Genomic DNA, 8,032 nt, shown 5'->3' on the forward strand with positions numbered 1-8,032 from the left:
CCCCCCCCCCCCGTTTTTCTCAAATTTCTACGTTTTGAGACCCCCTGAATCCGAAAAATAGGTTTTTACCAATGTGTCTGCCTGTCCGTCCGTGGATGGTTTTTTTGTTAGGACGATTACTACTTTCAAAAGAATTGACTGATTGGATTTTCCGTTGGTAAATTCTTTTACTATCTTCAAATGAAAGTCGAGTTCGTTAGACAGCCATTTTGGATAAATATTCAACAAGTAAGCACATTTTGAATATTTTTGAGACCATTTTTTTGGTCAAAATTCAAAATTTTTCTCTGCGGATGTTTATAGTATTCGAAAAAACAAACAATTTATCCTGATGACTTTTTTGATAAAAGCAAAATTTACCATAGTTATAGCATTTACAAAATTCCAAAAAACAGTGAAATGAACATTTTAAGCCAAATAACGCGTATTGGGAAGAAAAATGACTTGTTTGGTTTAGAATAACGTACAGCCCACAAACCTTCACCGATTTCAACAAAATAATTTGGAAAAAAGCAAATAAAATTTCTAAATGATTTTTGAATTGAATTTCCAATTTTTTATAAATAAACAAATATAACGAAAAAATGGCCTTTTTTCTATTTGACATTCCCGGTGCTCGTAAATAACAGGAAAATAGTTGAAATAGCTTAAGTTACATAAAAAAGCATTAGTTAGAGATATTCCAATATCAGACAATATACAAAAAATTGGTTATCAAGAAATTATTGGTTGAAAACTTTTTTCTACGATTTTCCATAAATACATGTTTTTATATTCTCATTATTTCTGATTGAGAAAGTATTAGAATTGTCGGAAATTTGGCGTCTGTCTGTCCGTCCGTAAACGCGATAACTCTCGAAAAAATGTACGAATCAAATCCATCTTTGGCACACTTTTCTTAGGTTCTAAAAAAAGGAAGAGTTCGTGAACCAGCCATTTTTGAAAAAATTCAAAAAGTGAGCACATTTTTTAAATTTTTGAGACCACTTTTTTCTGAATTTGAAAATTCAATGTACGGATATTTATAGTATTAAAAAAAAACAATTTATCCTCATGACTTTTTTCGATCAAAATAAAATTATCGGAGTGATAGCGTTTTCAAAATTTTTTTAATTAACCGAAAGTCAAAATTTTAAGCCAAAAAACGCACGATATGAAAAAAAGTCAAGAGAAGAAAAACATTTATTTTTGAAAGCCCTACAAGATTATCATAACAAATTTTTGGATTCTCTTCAAAAATCGAAAATTCAAATTTTGATTGCACAAAAAATAATACAAAATTAAAAATTCTATTTTGTGGACAAACTATGTAGGAAACGAAAAAAAATGAATTAACAAAAATTGTTCTCCCAAAAAAGATCTACAATTTCGTTAAGAATCACTTTTTGATAGGACGCGTACTTTTTGTTTTATTCGTGAAAAATAACATTGAAAAAAAAATAAAATAAAAAATAAATTTGTGGAAAAGGACGAAAGTTACAAGAAAAAAAATGTACCAAAACCTGTTTACAAGTGTGTGTCTGAAATCGATCGCGCAGCGCGAGTGTCACGATGAGAATGTGTGCCTCAAAGCCTACAGAGCTTTGAGAAACTTAATCTTGGACTATACTTAATTAAATAGATAATTCAGAATATGAAGACGCATGTAAATACTGCCATCTAAAAGAGATCTTTTTGATACAGTTTTTTTCAAGCATTCCAAATGCAAAGAACAATTAACAGAGCGCGAAGCGCGAGGTAGCCCTTTATCGAGCGCGAAGAGCGAGATTCGTTGACACCCCTCTTTAATTCCTAACACACACACACGCATTCAGACATGTTTAATATACTTAACTGCTATAATTTGGTTTTTATCTTCTCCTAAACATATTAGTTCAGTTTATTTAAATGTAGCAAATAAAGTAGATTTAACTTTTTTTCGCTAATTTATGAATAACTATTTTTATTGTTATTTATTACATTCATGAGTTTTTTTCCTTGCCGCGGAATATAGTACAATACAGTACAAATCCGATAACTTTCCAACGTCAGGGTTGTAGGGCCGGAAAATTCCTGGAATATCGGACTTACCAGATGCCCCCTCTACTAGCAAGATATTAGGTGCGCGCATGCGTAAATCATGCGTGCAAATCATGAGAAAAATAGCACACGTAGTGGGAGAACCACAATTAGTGTGCGTGTCGTGCGTGTGATGACGTTTTAAGGGGAGTGTACACTTATCGGATGGCAAGTTATCGGACTTGTACTGTACAGTCATTTCATAGCGAGAATTGTGTGAAGAAACCAAAAGAAATTATAGTATACTTATTTACTGGATCATAAAAACCTGTTTTAGATATGCAATTCTAAAAATACTGACCCCTGGTAAGTAACTTGGGAAGACAGCCGAGCCCCCCGCTTGCCGCTCTTGCACCCAGCCACTGGTATACCCCCTTGTACTGTACGCAACGTGCCAGTTTCAAGCGAGGAAAAATAATCTCCACTTTCCAATTACAAAAAACAACAAGAACATTTTCGGGAAAACGCGAGCTAAACGGTTCGGTATAATTTCTTTCAGATTATGTGATTAAAATATTGCGGCCAACAATTCATGTGTTTAGACGTAGTTTTGATGTAGCTAAATTGATAGCCGTATGAGGGACACGTGGGAATACAGGCGAGTCTCCCGCTTTCCGCTCCTGCCCCTCGGGACCACTATACTACCGTGTCACTGTATAGTTCGCGCGACTTTCAAGCGAGAAATAAGACTCCATTTTCAATTACAAAATAAAAAAACAAAAAGGATCTTATCGGGAAAAAGCGAGCTGACGCGACCGGTATAATTGTCTTTAGATTATGTGCTTAAAATATGGCGTTCAACAACTCAACCGTTTAGATTTAGTTTGCCCCTTGCGAATTTGACAGCCGCTAGAAGCGCTTTAAGACCTCCGTTGTAAGATACTACTTTTAAAAAACAAACTCGAGTTGTAATACTATGTGCTTTATGCTTTGCTATTAAAGAGCCCTTCCACGCTAAAATTGCACGAGTTGATGCAAATACATCAAAAACTTCAGGCTAATTTTGCTCGTTGAAGTTTCGTACTTTGATAGAAATAGCTCAACTCCCTATTATGCTTAGTTTTTTTTATCCCTGTAGAGTTGTTGTTATTATTATACTTTTTTGCCAAACTTTTTCTCGGTTGGGCCCGGTTTTTCATCATAGCCACGGATTAAGTCAATTGAATGATTAGATGAGGATGTTATTAGTTAATTGAATAAGATATTTGCACTTTTTGCGATAATAATAATAATAATAATAATAATAATAATAATAATACATGACGGTAAGCAGTGGAACATCAACTGTGCCTCCTGAGGATGCTTTGGCTAGCGCTAGCTATTTGCAGCCAACCAGCTCGACAGAAATACCGTGAGAGAGCATCAATTGGGATACCACAATGAAAGAGGAATTGGTGCGTCTCTATTATGAGTGCGAAGTGCGAAGTTTGAACCAAACAAGGAAAAAGGATACAATTTAAGAACAAAATTTGCTGCAAAGTATCCTAATATACAAAAAGTCGCACTAAGAGATCTTATCGCTAAGGTGAAAGACATCAGGACTAATCTACATTTTACAGATGACCGACAAATAGAGATTAAACAACAGGTTGATTTGGTGTGGAAAAACGACGGCAATGAACATCAGTCGAAGAAAGCCGCGTCAAACGGTCAAGCAGGAGCAAATCCTTCAGAGGTGCATGAACTTATACAACCAGAGGCAGAAGCAGAGGTTCAGCAACCGAAAAAGCGAAGAAAATGGACATACCATATGAACAGAGATGTTATGCGCCATTATTTTTTGGCAGAGAAATGTGGGCAAAGTGTGAGGAGAGAACATCATAGACTATTCTTACTTTAATACCCAGAGCTAGCCACAAAAATAAATGAGCAGAATCTGGCAGATCAAAAACGCTCAATATCTTTAAACAGACTGCTTTCGGCTGTGGAAATAGCTGCTATCAAAATGGAAGTGGAACGGCAGCTTCCTATTGATGAGCTCGCCTTGGAAGATGTGGAAACGAAGACTTGATTGATGCTGAGGGCATAGGTACTAGGGATATCGACGGCAAGATTTTACCCACGTATTTGAACGTAGCACAAAATGCGTTAGAGGTGCAAACTCTTGTATACTGTGCAGCTGTGGCAACCGTTAGAACGTTGGGCCGGAAAAATAGACCTGCAAACGCAGTTTTTGTCCCAGCAAGGAATCGAGATCCACCATGGAAGATCAAGTTGGATATGGATGTCAGCAAAGTAAGGTGCAAATAAAAAAGGAAATAGAACCAGAAAGCTGATGAACCATGTTACTAAAATCATCCACCCTCGGCGCTTCGAGACATTAACACCAGCAATATTGGATGAAATTTTAAACTCTCAACGACAGAGACTTGATGTTCTTACTGCCAGACTGCGTCGGTACGAGAAAAGTAATGCACGGAGGCAACAAAACCAAAACTTTCAGACAGATGAAAGAAGGTTCTATCGTGAACTGAGAGTAAAGCCAAATAACCACCAAGGCACCGAAGTCCCTCAATTGGAATATATGACTAACTACTGGTTGGGTGTTTGGGGAAAAATGAACAGATTCCATTTGGACACTGCGTGGTTCAAACTGGAGGAAGCAAGGGCAAGCAATAGCCCAGAAATGCATCTGTCAAACATCACAGCTTTCGATGTTTCAGTCGTCTTGAAGAGGGTAAGTAATTGGAAAGTTCCAGGTACGGACATGGTGCACAACTTCTGGTACAAGTACCTGACGAGTGTGCATCTTGCGTTGGCAAGGTATTTTCAGAAGATCATTGAACACCCAGATTTGATGCCAGGTTTTATGCTCCAAGGTACTACGTATATGATACCAAAAAAGCAGACGCTCCAAATCCAACTGACTTTCGACCGATAGCCTGTCTTTCAACAATTTATAAATGTCTTATAGCTATCATTGCAGATAAGGTATATTCTCATTGCGACGAGAATGACATTCTTACGGAAGAACAAAAAGAATGTTGTAAAAACTCACGAGGCTGTAAAGATCTAGTCACTATAGACGCTGTTGTCATGATTCAAGCTCGTAAACATCAAAAGAACTTACTTTACAAAATCTTTCCACGCATTAATGACTTTGTAAGCTATGCGATGAAGCTCTGGGGTGCAAGAATCAAGTATTTTAATCATGGACAACCAAGGATAACTAGATCAATACGCTTTACGACGGGTGTATTTCAAGAAGACTCCTTCAGTGCACTATGGTTCTGTTTAGCACTGAATCCATTGCGCAAAATACTAAACAGCATGTCTCATGGGTTCAGAATTCATGATAATGAGGATGGTCATCAAGTGACCCATCTTCTTTACATGGATGACCTGAAGGTGTACGCTAGTTCAGGCCAGCAACTGCAGCAAGTGATCGATGTCACAAAGGAGCTTTCCAATGATATCCACATGGAGTTTGGACTAGACAAATGCAGAACAGTTCATTTAATCAGAGGGAAATTAGGGACCGCAGAGTTAGAGAACGAGTTCGAAAATGACATCGAGGCAATGGTTGCAGGCGAATCATATAAATATCTGGTTATTCTTGAATGTAAGGGTATTCAACATACGATAGTTAAGACAAGCCTAATGACAACCTTCACTACGAGACTCAGATTAATCATGAAGAGTTTTCTCAACTCGGCAATCAAAATCAGAGCGATTAACACATATGCCATCCTTGTCCTCACGTACTCCTTCGGGCTCATAAAATGGTCTAACACCGGCCTTGAAAAGTTAAACAGAATTGTTCGCGTAGAAATGACGAAGCACCGAATGCACCACAGAAATTCAGCGATTGAAAGAGTAGTTCTATCACGACATTTCAGGGGTAGGGGCATTGTAGATGTCAAAAAACTGTGTGAGTCACAAGTTATACAGTTACGAGACTATTTTAACAGCAAAAGAAATGTTGCGCTTTACAGAACCATCTGTCAAGCGGATCTTGAATACACGCCCTTAAATTTGTCCTCAAATGGAGCCATGAATATCAGGGCAGAAACCATAGAGGAATTAGAAATAAAATGGAGGCAGAAAGCCATCCATGGCGAGCACCCGAACACGTTAGATCAAAATGAAGTGGATAGTGAGGAATCTAATATTTGACTAAGGAAGGGTGTTTTGTATCCAGAGAAGGAAGGATTCATCATTGCAATACAGGACAAGGTTGTCAGCACCAGGAATTATCGCAAACACGTGTTACACCAAGACGTGGTTGACCGGTGCCGATTATGTGGAGATACCAACGAATCCATCGAGCACATTATTGATGGCTGTCGCGTAATGGCTTAGAGAGAATATACGCACAGACATAATGATGTAGCCGGCATTATACATCAACAACTTGCCCTAAACCTAGGATTCTTAAAAGAATGGATGCCCTTCTATAGATACATTCCAACGCCCGTTTTAGAAAGCGAAGATTACATCTTATGTTGGGATGTTACTATTCAAATGGATCATTACATCCGGGCCAATCGACTTGGCATCGTGATGCGAGAAAAAAAAGGTGGAAGAGTCTACATCATCGACATTCCTTTTCCGCTTAACCGAAATTTGCAGTCAACCTATTCAACCAAGATCCACAAGTATAGCGAGTTAAGGCATGAAGTAAAGATCATATGGAGGAATATGAATCATGCATCTATCCATCTCATTGTGATTTCGGCTACAGGCAATGTGCACGCAAGATGCACTGAACATCTTGAACATTTAGGAGTTAGTAGGTTATTGGCAGCAGCTCAGAAGGCGGTTTTATTAAACACCTGTCGCATTGTAAGAAACTTTCTTGATCATCAGGAAGCGAGCGACTAAAAACCCGTGGAGTGGCGGAGGGTAGCTCTAATAAAGCATCCAGAGGTGATTGTTGTCACCTCCAACGCTCGTGGCCGCCCGTAATTGTATACCTACAACGTCATCGCAGGAGCTTTCAACCATCGTATTAAATTATTTGAATTAACTTATAACATTCTAATCTCATCAGTCACTTGACTTAGTCTGTGGCTATGATGTATAACCGGGTTTACCTGAGTAAAAGTTTAATAAAAACACTTAATAATAATATATGAAATATTAGGTCGTGTGCATTGCAGAGAAGGAAGTGGAGGGGATAGATGTACGGGCTCCGCCGTCGTTTCATTGAGCGTTCGCCTGTCATTATGTTGAGTGGGTCATCTTTCCGGAGGTCGTCTTATTGAACGAAAGAAAGCATCCAGAGGTGACTGTTGTCACCTCCAACGCTCGTGGTTGCTCGTAATTGTATATCTACAACATCATCGCAGGAGGTTTCAAACATTGTTTTCAATTATTTGAATTAACTTATAACATTCTAATCTCATCAGTCACTTGACTTAGTCCTTAGCTATGATGTATCACCGGGTTTACCCGAATAAAAGTTTAATAAAAACACTGGAATAATATATCATGCTGAGGATGCTTTGGCTAGCGTTAGCTATTTGCAGCCAACCACCTCGACAGAAATACCGTGGGAAAACATCATTTGGGATACCACAATGAAAGAGGAATTGGTGTCTCTCTATTATGAAAGTGCAAAGTTTGAATTAAAAATGGAAAAATGATAGAATTTAAGAACAAAATTTGCTGAAATGTATTAGATGGTAGCTGTAAGAAAGCATTCACAGAAAAACCTGAAGTTAAATTTTGTTGCATGTAAAATTTCCCGCTGCGAAAGTTTACATGCTATTTGCCGAAAGTTTATCCTGCGATGGAATAAAGGCTGTCGTCTGCTACGGCATCCTTAGCAGCAATGGGAAAACGGCAAAGTATGAGTTAATTCGAGTTCTAAATCAAGACACCAGATTTAAAAGAACATAGAAAAAACAAAAGTTAAATTTGGTCACAGTTACCAGGTGTATGCATATGAAACCGGTATTTTTTCAAGAAAAAAACACATTTATTTCAAGAGAATGATAACAAATATTTTATTCAAAGTATGCGCCCTCGC

General features: G+C 37.9%; 1 protein-coding gene across 2 annotated transcripts in view; it reads left to right on the plus strand.

Annotated features, from left to right (window-relative positions):
* LOC117166888 (ecdysone receptor) overlaps positions 1–8,032 on the plus strand; it is a 731,730-nt gene that overhangs the window by 66,820 nt on the left and 656,878 nt on the right. The window lies entirely within an intron of this gene.

This window comes from Belonocnema kinseyi, chromosome 2, assembly GCF_010883055.1.
Source record: "Belonocnema kinseyi isolate 2016_QV_RU_SX_M_011 chromosome 2, B_treatae_v1, whole genome shotgun sequence".
Classification (NCBI taxonomy): domain Eukaryota; kingdom Metazoa; phylum Arthropoda; class Insecta; order Hymenoptera; family Cynipidae; genus Belonocnema; species Belonocnema kinseyi.